This window comes from Lytechinus variegatus, chromosome 2, assembly GCF_018143015.1.
Source record: "Lytechinus variegatus isolate NC3 chromosome 2, Lvar_3.0, whole genome shotgun sequence".
NCBI lineage: Eukaryota > Metazoa > Echinodermata > Echinoidea > Temnopleuroida > Toxopneustidae > Lytechinus > Lytechinus variegatus.
The window spans coordinates 30,216,310-30,229,303 of NC_054741.1; the positions used below are offsets into that span (position 1 = coordinate 30,216,310).

The window sequence follows — 12,994 nt, forward strand, 5'->3', positions numbered from 1 at the left end:
CGCCTGTTTTATGATTACCAACAACACTGGAGTGAAAAACATCATTTGTAAAATCCATTGGATGTTGATGCCATTTGGGTAATTTTCTCCAGCTAGAAGGTAATTGCTTATTCCAAAGTATATGACGCATAGCAGCAGAGTTATTGATAATACCTTTTCTGTTTCGTTTCTCATAGTCTTGTTATAATGGTAACTTGTAGTAAAATCATGACACATTCTGTTGCCTAAATTACCACTACGTACAGACTCCATCTCAATATTATCATTAAATAATGGTGATAATTCAGATAGGTTTTTGGAAAGCTTTCTCCTGTTCAGAATTCTGTTGGTAAAGTTTCTTAGAGTGATCCAATTTGAACGTCGAGTGATGGATTTAATATGGATGGTAGATTGGCATGTGTTTGTGTCTTTCATCAGGGATTTGACGTGCTCTGGGAGAATCTGTGACCACATTTCAATTAGCAAAAGGGCCAGCATAACCGGAAGTTCAACTGTAAATGTTAGCGAAATATCACCGATACCATGAAGCACTTCACCTAAAGTGGAATTCATCGGACAAGGGTAGGGTGTGCGGTGCTCACCATTCGCAAGAATTGCAAATGGTCGCAAAAGCTTCTGGATGGATGTCCAAATAGCAACCTGGATTAGGAGGACAAAAGACCACCATATCTTGGGCACTGGAACAAAGTGGGCATCCTTAAAGGTAGGGATGAAGTGAAAGTTCAAGATGTAGAGATAGATAAATTGACTTAAAACAACCAATAACTGCATGGTCAGCTCCTTGTTGGTCTGGGCTGTCGGGTTGAGTGGTGAGTGTTGGTTTAAACAAATGATATTTGTCATTATAATAGGTGGTATGGATAGGAGAGCCAGACCTGAAAATATATACGAAATGTTCAGCGTTACATTGCTGACTCTTGTAATGTTGTCAAGTAGTTCTTCACTCAGTGAACCAGGAATCAGTTTTTGAGAAAAGCCATCAATCTCGACAGCAACGGTTGAATCGCGGAACTTGATCTGACATATTATGTTCAAACAGTGCTTACAACGTTGAGGCCACAGCACCAATCCCCATTCATGCAATTTCTTTACCCTCAGAGTCAACCATATCATACCTACGAGTGCAGATACTACTAATAAATTCATAAATATATTTCGAAGAACGTAAAGCATAGCAAAGAATGTCTTTGCAGAATGTTTCCGGGGAAGAAACGGGACATATATGACGATGAGTCCTGTAGCTGCCATGACATACATAACGACACGGTAAGCACTAGTTTCCTGAGAGATTCTCCGCCTTGGTACTAGATCAGTAATCCAATGGTTGCGATCACCACAGGACGTTCTAGTTCCTATATCAGGTCCAATTTGATGATCATGAAGATCAATCTCTGGGTCGTGAGAAAGACGGTCTTGACTGATATTTTCAGCGTCTTCAGAGAAGACCTGAGTGGTTAGTGTCGAGCTGTTTTGATCTAGTTGTTCTACCATGACTAGGCTGATATTTTACCATCGACACTTTACACCGTGAATGCCTTTGAACAGCTGCTTCTTACCGCCGGCTCTCTGGTAAGAAGGATATTTTGTCTCGTTGTCACCTATAGTACCAAAAGAAATTGACATACTTTCTGTTAGAAAAGGAAAAGACAAATAAAAAAAAAACTGCCGACAATTTTGTATGACTTGATAATCTGATAACCTTTCTTCTCTTCTGTAAACCCGTTTTAGTCAGTTTTTCTTTTAGGAAAATATCGACCGTGTTTTTAGTTGATAACCCTTTTGTTAGGAGGGATGCACTGAGGACTTGTCGATTTTCGGGGAAGCTAATGTCGACCCATTCTACCTTTGCGGTCGACTATTTCCTGGACGAAACTACATTTTGGACAAAGTAAGCCTCACCCCAAACAATTCGTAACTTGAAATACTGTGAGGAAAAAGGTTGACGTCTGGTGGATCCAAGGGGGCACATCCGGCTCCCCCTTTGAAACCCACAGTCATTTATTTTACGTAAATATGCCGGTCTTACACGAGTGTGCCCCCTCTTTCGAAAGTCACAGCATATATTTGTCCTTCACACAAAAATGAGGACCCCCCTTTTTTTTGCTTTTCATGTATGTATGAAATGACCTTCAATTTTAGGTGAAAACCCACTTTTTTGGCTTGTCAAATTATCCTCGGGAAAATGTGACCCCCCCCTTATTTGCAAATCCTGAATCCGGCCCTGTTCTGAAGGTTCGTAATTCCGAAACACGTAAATTGCCTATATACCCTAACGAAAAAATGATTCGTTAATCCGAACATTATTTTGTGGCGTTATTTCGAAAGTTCGTTAATTAGAAACGAAATAAGGTTCTTTATTCCGAAGGTTCGTGAGTCCGAAAACGAAATAAGATTCGTAATTCCCAAGGCTCGTTAGTCCAAAAATGAAATAAGGTTCGTTATTCCGAAGTTTGGTAATTAGATAAATGAAATAATCTGTGGCCAAGCCGAGAAAAGATGAAAAATATCAGTTGGCACCAAAATGCCCATTTTGACAAATAAGTGCCCTGTTTGGCTTTACCCCCAAACAAAAATACGTCCCGCCGCCCCTGTCTTCCCAACCTCATAACAATTGAACATCGACGGTGTTTCTACCCCCCCCCCTTCCACCACGCTTACCTTCCTGTCTTCAAGGCTTCGCCACGGATTATTTTATTTTTCGGACTAACGAAACCTTTGGATTAACAAACTTTATTTCGTTTTCAGATTAACGAACCTTCGGAATTACGAACCATCGGAATTACGAACCTTCGGAATAACGAACCATTGGAATATTCGAACCTTTGGAATAACCGATGTAACCCAGGAAAAATGACCAGGGATTCGTAACACAAAGGTTAAACGATTAATCGAACACTCGATTTTCACGATTGATTGTACATTGTAGTCAATGGAATCAATCGTAGAAAAATGTTATACGATCATTGCTAAGCTTTGTGTTACGGGCCCCAGATGATTATTTTATTGTAGATGATTATTTTCAAAGTTAAAGCAACTCTTCACAATTATCGTCTTCTCTCTCGAATCAGTGAACTTACCGGCTTTCAACGAGTAACCATACCCCTTTTTCATATTTGTCAGAAGTTATCGATCAGCACCACTTCATCATTGTCTTTTCATTTGATTGCTTTGTTAAGATGATCTCGTTTAATTGATGCCAATAAAAATTCGATCATTTCAATATTCACTTTGACACAAGTCTCCTTGTCGGTGGTCAGAATTTAGTATAATGGTGGTATTGACTTACTACTTCGTATTTCTCTACTTCTGGTTAATGTCGCAGTCAGTTACCTCCGACTAATGTCGCAGTCAGAAGTGAAGTCACACAATCGAAATCGACTCCAAACTGTCATGAAAAACAATGAAACAATCGGTTTCTATTCATTTTCGTCGATGTGACAAAAAAGGAAATCTCTCTCGAAACTGTACTGAAAAAAATAATGATGATAAAATTGGGGACTGTTACTTTGTACAACATATCAATTTTTTGGCCGTAGACTTACAATGGATTTCGTTTTATAATACTTAATGTTCAGTATATATTTACTTCTAGAACCTGCATAAACTTAGGATTGGTAAAAGGAGAAACCCTAAAGTTGACAGATGTGCAGAGATGGGGTCGCAATTAAGTGATAATGATTTATCATTGTAGAAGTTGTCTGTGGTCAATTCCAGCGTAACGGACATGACGTTCAGACAAATTTTTGTAATTCAAATGTTTATACAGTAGAATTAGCAGTCTTTTGATAATTGTTACTAAGCTTATCAGACACATTTAAGTATCAGTTACATACACATAAAATTTCAAATCGTTTCATTGAACAGTTGCGGAGAAATTGCACTCTTAGTGAGCGTAACGGACATGACACGAAATGGACGAAGCATTTTTACCTCCTATTGCTTATCAAAATTCCTGTGAATTCTTAGATTGCATGCACCTGACATTGGTGTTAATTTAACCTTAAGACCATGCTCTATCCACAAAATAGTGTTTAACAACAGTTTTGCAGTGCATTCTGTATTCCTAGCTCAAAATGTAGCGTAACGGACATGACACACGAAGCGTAACGGACATGACAGTTTTGTCCACTTTTTGTAAGCGAATATAATTATTTTATTACAAGATATGGTACAAGTCTAATTGTTTACATGTTAAGGCTAGAGGTTAGAGACACATATCATAACTGGTAATCTGTAATATCTCCTATTATTTTGCAATTTGAGAGGGGGTCTTTTTGTACAATCTTTATAAAACAAAAAAAAATATTTAGAAAAATTTATTTTACACCGGTTAACAACAGTTAATGAGTATTTTCCAGTTACTACCATCCGCCACACCTAATTAAAGGAAAAAAAAGTTGATAGAAAAGATTATTTTTTATTCATGCCCTAATATTTGATAATATACTAGCGTAACGGACATGACACCCTTACGAAGTGAACTTCATCAGCACTTCTTAGTTTGAAAATGGAAGAAATATCAATAATGAATGTAATTATGTAACAGCAAAGTACCTTTACTGACACTCTAATGAAAAATATGTAGATATTATTAGCAGGTATCATTAAATTAATAGCTATAGCCTAAGTGATAATTTTATATTGAATACAACGTTTATCGTACCACTACGACACACTGGGAAGACCAAATCTCATTTTTTGTGAGAAGAAAACAAAATTTACCAGACCTGTATAAATCCAAGAAGAACATATTATGGAATGTATTGTATGATAAAGAATATGTACTAGTATTAATGTCAGTTTTAAGATTACAAAAATGGTATTAAAATTTAATAGCAGTACCTGGAAAGCGGTCTTTCATTATCGATTATGTACGAGTTGAAAGGTAATCGGAATGCTTGTAAATAGCTTCTGAGATTTTTTTTTCATTCAAAATAACTATCATCCTGAGTATAATCATCCTTTCATCAAATCTTGGATGTTCTAAATCTTACAATCTTGCTTGCTGACAAACGTGGCTGTATCTACATGTAATTTCGTTGTCTTGTCCGCGCTGCTTGTGTACAATTGAAGATACATCATTCAAATCGTTATTATGGCTGACCAAAATACTATGACATAATTTATTGATCGCGCCACATTCTTTCCACGGCCCCTTTGCTTTGTGATACTGCAAAGAAGTGCCACTGTAGATTCATGGATTCATAGAGCTACATGTACATCATGAAACACAGATATCCGAATACAAACTTGCTTTTAAATGTGATCCCATGCCATCACTGAAGAAGTACATGTAGAGGTTGGTGTAAGTCAGATACTTTGAAGTAATATCATCAATGATCATTAATTCACAAGTTGGAGTTTTATCATGCTCCAAACTGTCAGTGCAAGAACCTAAGATAATCAAATGTTTGTTCAAACACGAATGATGCAGATTGTGATCTGAGTATGTTGCCAGATCTAGCTGCATCTTATCCTAATATTATGTAACATACCGTTAATTCTCAGAAAAATCTACCAGAACAAGAGCTGAACTTTCATCATTCACCAACTTCTAAAAATAGCTTGAATGACATGCAGATTCTAGGAAATATTACATTCAGTTATCCTCAAACAATTGAGACTAACCTCAGTCTGTGACACTAAGCCTAATATTTTGTTTTTGTAAATGCTGCCATTTGCCATATATAAGGCGTCATGTCCGTTACGCGAATTGTCATGTCCGTTACGCCATTTTTATGAAAATGAGAAATGGTAAGGGAAAATGATTGCTACACATGGTAGGGGGTTTAATTCTAACATAGAATCTGAATCTGCAGTACCTTTAGACAAATTTCCTGTAAGCTGTGAAAACTTTAAGTGAAAAACGTAACGGACATGACACTGATAATGGTAAAGAAATCACACAAATCTGAAAACAGATTTCTGTAAAATTGATGAATGGCATAAAATTTAACAATTATTTTCTGTTGATTTAAACATTAATCAACTATTCAAAAGTTAAAAGAGACCTCTGGGACCTTGTTTGCTTTTAGTAGAGACAGAAAAGATGAATTGTTAAAAAATAGCCACATTTTTTACATTTTGCAATATACTATTCTATTTTTTTGATGATGGAAAAAAACTACAAAATTTTTTCAATATTGCGATTTTTCTATTGGAAATTGAGACTTTATAGATTACTTTTTAAGAAAATTTGACTGCTTGAGTGAAATCTGAAACTTCATTTTTTCTCTAAAGTGAACATTTTCCATGGAATTGCCCCTGTATCTAAAAAAAACAGTAACAGATTTAAAGCACAGTAGGTTTCACAATAGCCGCCCCATCGCTTCAGTGTGAAGTATGTGCATGTGTGTTGTGTGAGGGTGTGTGTGTTGTGTTTTTGCGTACACAGCAAAAGCTGTGGTGTTAACCGGTGTACATAGAGGACCACACCAGTTATTTTACACCGGTGTTAAATTGGTGGTGTCAGTTTTACACCTATAGGTGTTATTACAACACCTTTTGTTGTTACATTTATACTCTTTGGTGTTACGTTTAATCTCTAGGGTGTAATTTTAACACCTCAGGGTGTAGTCCTCTATTAACACCAATTGGTGTCAGTTTTAACACCACAGTTTTTACAGTGTATAATGTCTGTTTTAATAAAATTGTAAATAGTCTAGTCTAGCATCTTGACATAATTATAAACACCTACTTTCTTTTGTATCCTGTAGATTAGTATCTCCTATTAGTCCGGGGGCTGGGAAAGTTTATTCAGCTGATCGGGTACAAAAGGTTTGATGGTCCCATCATGTTGGCATGAAGGTAGTCATCAAGGGAAAGTGTTGCTGCCTGGCCATATCCTGTACGGAAGGCCCAGATGGCCCCAAATAGGGGCCCCAAAAATTGGTTTATTCATCTGAAAAGGTACATGACTGATTCTTTTTGCAATGGACCGAGTATACATTGGGATTTCCCAAAACACCCATACCAGCAACTTTATTCTGTACGGGGGCCCAGACAGTAGCCCCAAAGTGGCCATATATCCTGTATATGTCCCACGACTAATTTATCAAGCTAAAAATGTACATGGATAATTCCTTTTGCAATGGAGGCAGTATACATTGGGATTTTCAAAAATACCCATGCAGCAATTTTATTCTGTACGGGGGCCCCAGACAGTAGGCCCAAAGGGCCCCCTGAAAATGGGTTTATTCAGCTGATAAGGTACATACCTATTTTTTTTTGCAATGGACCGAGTATACATTGGGATTTAAAAAAAATACCCATGCCAGCAATTTTATTCTGTACGGGGGCCCAGACAGTAGGCCCGAAGGGCCCGCCGAAAATGGATTTATTCAGTTGAAAAGGTACATGGCTATTTTTTGGCAATGGACCGAGTATATATTGGGATTTCGCAAAATACCCATGCAAGCAACTTTATCCTGTACGGGGCCCAGACAGTAGCCCCAAAGTGCCCATATCTCCTGTATAATATGTCCTACAACTAATTTATTAAGCTAAAAATGTACATGGGTAATTCCTTTTGCAATGGAGGCAGTATACATTGGGATTTTCAAAAATACCCATGCCAGCAATTTTATCCCGTATAGGGGGCCAGGCAGTAGGTCCGAAGGGCCAATGTAAGGGATGGGAGTGTTCAGGAATATCCATCCGAATTAGACAAAATAGTTTGAGAGGCCGATTACTGTACAAAAATAATATGGCCCCTGAAATTGTGGCTAATCTAGCTTCACGCTCTGAACCACTTTTTATTGGGATTGCCTGACATTGTATAATGGCAACAGCCGCCTATTCTGATTTGCCTTCAACCACTTGTCAGTGCTTCCAGACTACTCTACATCATGGCTTCCACAACTCAGGTGAGAAATGTTAATTGTACTCATAATTTTATTCAAACCGATTTGACTAATTAAACTATCTGTTGAACATAATAATGATCAAGCATCATACATTAGTTATCAACAATAAAAGTTTTATTATAAAAATTTTATTTTATGATCACAACTGCCCTCACTTGCCAGATACAATGTCCCGCCATGCGTGGATCAAGTGGGCCTGAAATGCCCCCCCCCCCCTCCTCCCCTCAAAAGAGGGGGGATAGAAAAGAGAAAAGGGAATGGGAAGGGGACTGAGAGAGAAGAGAAAAGCAGATCGGAAAGGATGAGAGTTGGAAAAGAGAGAAAATGGTGAAGGGTTGAGAATGAAAAGAAGGAAATAGAAAACGAGAAGGGAACGGGGGAGGGGAGAGAAAAGGAAGGGGAGGAAGAGAGAAAATGAAAAGGGGCATGTAGATGGAAGAGAGTGTGAAGGGGACAAAGAGAAAATGAGAAGGGAAGAGGGGAGAGAAAAGGAATGGGGAAAGAGACAAAAAAGGAGAGAAAAGGAAAGGAGAGAGAGAATGAAACTGGGAGAGACTAAAGAAAAGGGACAGTGAACAAAATAGAGGAGAGAGGGAAGGGGAAGGGAAGAGAAAGAGGAAATATAAAAACTAAGAGATACAGGAAGAACAGAATAAAAGATAGAGAAAATGAGAAAAAAGATAATTGGATTAAGGAAATTGATTGAGGAAACATGCAGGATATAGAGACGATCATAATGATAATATGGAAAAGAGAAATGAATAACAGTAAATGGAAGAAATGTTTTTTTTAACAAAAGCCCTTGCCGTCTCGTAAAAAATAAAAAAATTAAAAGGGAAATATATATGGGAAGATGTAGTTGGATCTTGGAAGTTGAAGCAGCCTCGCACCTTTGATGGCGACACAAAGGATTATGAGGGACAAAAGAGGAAAATAACAAGAATGGAGGAAGAAGTTTTTAAAAATACATAGATGTGGAAATGGAAAGAAAAGTAACCAAAAATATCACACCTTTCAGGTTAACATGGTTAATAAATCAAAATACTATTCTACTATATTCGGGCCTTGAACTGTAATCAACAAAAGTGATGGTAGTATTAGGCACACGGCAAAATAATCCCATATCCATAGCCCTTGTTGTGATATTACAAACCACTTGAAAGTGGAATTTGGGGATACGCCATTCTGCGCGCTCGCTTCGCTCGCTACACTGCTACTGTCATTTTTTCAGTTCAAGAAAGATTATGCATGTTTCATTCTATTTTGTAAACCCTCACTTATAGTGTAGTTATGTAAATTATTATCCCTCTATGTATTTAGCCCAGTAAATCAAATGTGGGATTTCCGCCAGTTCCAAGCATATATATTCGATATCCCCAAATGAAACTACATGTATAGGCCTATTTATTGCACACTGGGCCCCTTTCAGGCATATATTACTGGAAATAAGGACCAATGTATACTGATTACACTACAAAATTAATTACCATGTACTAGTATATCCTGTTATCCTAGGGGCTTTTGGGGTTGACTGCATGTCTGGGCCTTATACAGAATAAACTTGATGGCATTGGCATGATTGGTATCTTTTAAAAACCTTAGCTGAGTGCATACAAATTCCATCCAAAAAGGTTATACCCATGTATCACTTCTGCCGAAAAAATGGTTGTTAGACATCCGTTTCCTTTTTAGCTGCTATCTGGGCCCCGTACAGGATATAGTTGCTGGCATGGGTATTTTGGGAAATCCCGATGTATACTCGGTCCATTGCAAAAATAATTAGCCATGTACCTTTTCAGCTGAATAAACCCATTTTCGGGGGGCTCTTTGGGCCTACTGTCTGGGCCCCCGTACAGGATAAAGTTGCTGGCATTGGTATTTTTTTTTAAATCTCAATGTATACTCGGTCTATTGCAAAAAGAATTAACCATGTACCTTTTCAGCTGAATAAGCCAATTTTTTGGCCCCTATTTGGGGCCATCAGGGACTTCCGTACAGGATATGGCCCGGCAGCAACACTTTTCCTTAATAACTGCCCTCATGCCAACATGATGGGACCATCAAACCTTTTGTACCCGATCAGCTGAATAAACTCTCCCAGCCCCCGGACTATATGTATCATGTTATTACTTATGTTAATTATTCCACGGCCCCGATCAGAAGCATGGCTTCTATTAAAAGGGGTCCTACACTGTTTAGAAAAACCCTGATTTTACAGAAAAAAAGTGAAGATTTTGCAGAAAGCAATAACAGATCCATTCTGTAAATTCATAAAACAAGAATTTTTCTGCAATTTAACAGTACAAGTCTGTCTAATAAGGAGGAAAAGGGTGTTTTCTTTAAGAAAATGTGTAAGGTTACATACACCAAATATCAATTTCCTGTAAGATTACGCAATCTGGTAAGATTAGAGGTGTTCTCGAGACTCTGCTGCAGGAACTTCTTTTATTTTAAGGATAAATTTCTAACAGTGTAAAACCAACTCGTCTTTATTATAATCTAATGTGTTTAACGACATCAACCGTTACGATGACAATACTCATTACCATCTTGATACATGAATGAATAAAAGCAAGTGAGAAAAATCTTTTTTATTAAAACTATTTCTAAATCTCAGTGAGGCCGTTTCAATTAAGAAACGTTGCACTAGCTGAATCACTCATGTTGTTAGCATTACCGATTCTGCTAATTTTCACCAAAATTAGATCTCTGACTTTATTTTCTGACGTTATTCCGAAGGTTCGATAAATTAGAAACGAAATAACGTTCTTTATTCCGAAGGTTCGTGAGTCCGAAAACGAAATAAGATTCGTAATTCCCAAGGCTCGTAAGTCCGAAAAGGAAATAAGGTTCATTATTCCGAAGTTTGGTAATTCGATAAATGAAATAATCTGTGGCGAAGCCGAGAAAAGAGGAAAAATATCCGTTTGCACCAAAATGCCCATTTTGACAAATAAGTGCCCCGTTAGGTTTTACTCCCAAACAAAAATACGTTCCGCCGCCCCTGTCTTCCCATCCTCATAACAATTGAACAGCAACGGGTTCAAGGCTTCGCCACGGATTATTTTATTTTTCGGATTAGCGGACCTTCGGATTAACAAATTCAATTCAATTCTTTTTTATTTCATTTCCATTCAAAACATAATACAAAGTAATATAAAACAATACAAATCAAATACAATTTTACAGAAGGGCATTCTTACTTCGTAAAAAAACAACAACAGTATAGTAAAGAGCAGAAATGGAAATGAGGGGGATCCACTAAAAAGCAAAGCTTGTAAAATTGTGGATCCCCCTTGGAAAAGAAGAAATTATAGTCGACTTACTATATGCGTACATGCATGTATTACAGGAAAGAAAAAGAGAAAAAGAAATCATATTGACGGAAACATAATTACTGAACAAATGCAAAGCTTTTCACACAAAGAGGTCTTCGTTGTAAAGGATATGTTGCGCAAGACAGAAGAAAAAAAAAACAGAGAGAGGGGATGACAAGACGTAGAAGACAAGACAAAACAAGAGACAGGACAGTACAAGACAACTATTTTTTAAAAGGAGTAAAACTAAGAATGGGAAAGGGCTGACCATGAACCAGCTTGATCTGGTGAAATAACAAAAGATATGACTGGACAATATAGATGAAAAAAATAAAATAAAAGTGAAAAATGTAAGGATTATAATCAAGATAATGAAGTGTTAGTTCCGTTGCGAAGAATTATAGGAATTAAGCAGGATAAGTTTGAGTTTACGTTTGAATGAATTCAAGGAGACACTGTCTTTAACATTATTAGCGAGTGAGTTCCAGAAATTAGGACCGTTGAATAGGAATGTATTTTTGGCCAGTAAAATAAAAGCAAGTGAGAAAAATATTCTTACTATCTCTAAATCTCAGTGAGGCCGTTTCAATTAAGAAACGTTGCACTAGCTGAATCACTCATGTTGTTATAGCATTACCGATTCTGCTAATTTTCACTAAAGTTAGATCTCTGACTAAAAAACCCATGAACGTATCCCCATTGTACATGTTGAAGCGGGCAGCTATTTAAAAGAGTTGAACCATAAATCCTTAAAGTTAAAAATTTATCACCCTAAAACAAAGTATAAGAGAAATACATACCCTGGATCTTTCATGAAAATGCTTCACAACTCAAAGAATCAGACCTCTCGTACAATATACACCCTGCTGGAAATGATTGACAACTAGTACATGCAGGATATACAATGTTAGCAGATCGTACAAACCAATGTTTGATTGTAATAACGAAAGTTAAATTGCTTTCATACACATTCCAAATTGTGTATATTTCATAACATGAATTGAGGCAAGTATGCGTGTCAAATTTCTTTTATTCAGGTATTTCCTTCTCAAGATAATGTAATGAATATTGGGTTTAAAATGTATGGTCTTGTGCCAGAACGCTTAAAAGTAGAAGTAAAGGAAGATTTCTTTTTTTTTTATTTATCGTCAGGATAAGACGCAAAATATGATAAATAAATTGTGGGCGCATCGTGGTCTAGTGGTTCTGACTCTCGCATTTCAAACAGAGGTCGTGGTTTCGAATCCTAGCCATGGTGTGTTTTCCTTCAGCAAGAAATTTATCCACACTGTGCCGCACTCGACCCAGGTGAGGTAAATGGGTACCGGCATGAAGAAATTCCTCAAGGAGCTGTGCGCACAAGAATCGGCAAAAGCCTAACGTGGGTAATATAGGAGCGCCTTGAGCACCTAGTAAGGTGGAAATGTGCGCTATACAAATCATATATTATCATTATTATAAATAAGGAATGACAAAGAGGACGGAGCGACAGAGTGGGTTTTGGGGAAAAGGGGGAAACCGCACTGTCAACACTGCCGCGTATGACGGCGCGCAGTCATATGCAGCAGTGTTGATAGTGCGTTGGGCATGCATTGGTCTTGGTCTTGAAAAAGATAAATTTTCCAAATTCAATTTCTTTTTAACTGAGAATGATGTGTATGTGAATCATTATGGTGAAAAATATTTGCTCTTATGTAATGTTAAATAAAATGATTATCAAATGAAACGTTTTTTACCTACACTTTTTGCAGTATAAGTGGCCATTGAAGCTCCATGCAAAAATTTCCTTTTAGTTACTGCACATTTTCTGTT

General features: G+C 37.2%; 1 long non-coding RNA gene across 1 annotated transcript; it reads right to left on the bottom strand.

The window, feature by feature from the left end:
* Positions 1–1,416: 1,416 nt before the first annotated feature.
* Positions 1,417–12,091, bottom strand: LOC121409428. The gene is made up of 3 exons (XR_005969146.1): positions 11,983–12,091; positions 3,287–3,385; positions 1,417–1,598 (listed from the first exon to the last, which is right to left on the bottom strand). It is a non-coding gene; the product is annotated as an uncharacterized LOC121409428 (long non-coding RNA).
* Positions 12,092–12,994: the final 903 nt, after the last annotated feature.